Below are 2,269 nucleotides of genomic sequence, written 5' to 3'. Positions count from 1 at the left end.
ATATATATACTATATATATATATATATATATATATATATATATATATATATAATGATGAAGAAGACTATATCGAAATTCTATTGGTTACTTTATTAAACTTTAATCCTTTTACTTTGTAAAGTCACATTTTTGAATTTAAAAGTTTCGTAAAACATTAATACAACATAATCAGAAGCCATGATAAATGTTAATAGGTTGTGGAAGATTTTTTTCATTTTATCCATTTTTTTTTTTAAAGAAAAAGGAAAAAAATCTAATTTTTTTCCGAAATCTAATTCTTGCGAAACATTTTATTCGTTAGCACTGACTGATTTATTGGCATCATAATTAATAATGAATAGCTGAAGTAATTATTTGCACCAACATTTCAGCATAATTGTGTTTATTTGTTGCATCTATTATTTATTTGTTTGATTTTTTCTTTTTTCTTTTTTTTTTTAGATTTGAAAGCATAAATAAAGGAAGGCAATTAGAAAAGGGGAAATAAAATTTAGCGAAACAATTATCATTTTGAAAGTTATAAAAGTGAAAATGTTGGATTTTGTGAATAAATTAGATTAAATTGTGATATTTCAAATTTCATTCAAATGAAGCAAATAACAATAAACTATGAAGAAATTAATTTTCCTTTAAGAAAAGAACAAAAGAAATTGTGGAAAAATGAAGGAAAAAAATGTTCATTTTTCATCTTAAAATGATGCCCAAAGTTTGTTTCGTTCTTCTTATTTTTTAATATCAAATTAAGACTTTTACTTTGTTTCGCTTCTTTTTTTTTTTTTTTTTTTTACGATTAAATTTTCATAACAAATTACGTTTACCTAAATATCAGTTTTAGTTAGTTGTTATATTACATCAATAAGCCACAGAATTTGCGCAATTCTTTTTCCTTTTTTTTCTTTTCTTTTTTTGTTAAATATCGAAAAAAGAGTAAATTAAATGAGAATTTCATAGTTCACCATTGGTCAAGAAGCTCTTAAATTGCGTAAATAATTGCAAATTTAATCATGCAAAAATTTTCCGATTTTTAATTTCCACAGGAATCATTTTTACTAATGCATGCATGCATGCATGCATTCTTGCATTTTATTTATTGCTTTTTCTTTACACAGTGGAAACAATAAATGAATGTAGATAGTATTACATTAAGATCCACTTGATAATTTCATATAGTATAAAAGGAAGAGTAATGTTGTTGCAAGAATGCTTTGAAATTAAATGATTTAATTAAAGGAACCAAATTCAAATCATTCATATCGTCCAGCACCATACAAGACACTTCAATAATATCACTATTATCAAAATACACTTTATTTTAATTTGAATTGGATTAATTTTTTAAATCAAATCAACTTAATCTTTCTTACTTTTGTTCAAATAACTATCTCATTAAAATATGAATATTTTTAATTAGTCGTACTTCTAAAAAATACTACATATATATGAGGCAAATTTCTGATTTTAAACAAAAAGTAAGAAGAAGAAAAGGAAATGAAAAAACATATCTGGCAGGATGATATGAAAGGAAACAGTTTTATGATAACGAGGACTTTTAATTGCTTAATCCATAATTACAGTATAACAAATTTTCATCTTAAACAAATTAAATTAGATGTGATCAGTAGTGGGCATATGAGTAATCTTGGCAAAAAAAAAATGCATCAATGTTGAAAAAAAAAAAAGGAATGTGGAAGAGGTAAAAGTTGAATAGGAAGGTTGATAAGGATATGAGTAGGAGAAATGAAGAGAGGGAGAGGGAAAAAAGATTAGGAATTTCGTTTTACATTCATTGGAATTCAAAATTATTTTCATGAACATCTGCTACCATGTCATCTGAACAGTGTCACCTCTGTCTTCCATCCTCTCACTTATTTTTATTTTCATTTGAAAAAGTATTAAATTTTTGTGATTAATGAAGTAAAATTAGTGTCGCAACTGTGTCCTCCATTATTTTTATTAATACAATCAATAACATCGTGAAATTGTCAAGTTACTGATATAGATAGTATCAACAACTCATTTCAGTTATCTTAAAAATTATCCTATTTGGTATCAACAAATTATTGGACAAACAAAGTCAACGATACTGGTAAGAATGTATTTTTTTTTTTTGAGAGAGAGAAAGAGAAAGAGAATTTCATCAAAAAAGTATGACGATCAGTTTTCGGTCAACAATTAGAATCGTAATTAAAAGTAGAAACTTCTAATTTTAAGTTATGCATGTGTGTATACATGTATATGTCTGTGGGTGTATCTGTATTATATATATAT

Source organism: Loa loa, assembly GCF_000183805.2.
Source record: "Loa loa unplaced genomic scaffold supercont3.41, whole genome shotgun sequence".
Lineage (NCBI taxonomy): Eukaryota > Metazoa > Nematoda > Chromadorea > Rhabditida > Onchocercidae > Loa > Loa loa.
Note: the sequence above shows the minus strand (reverse complement) of the source record.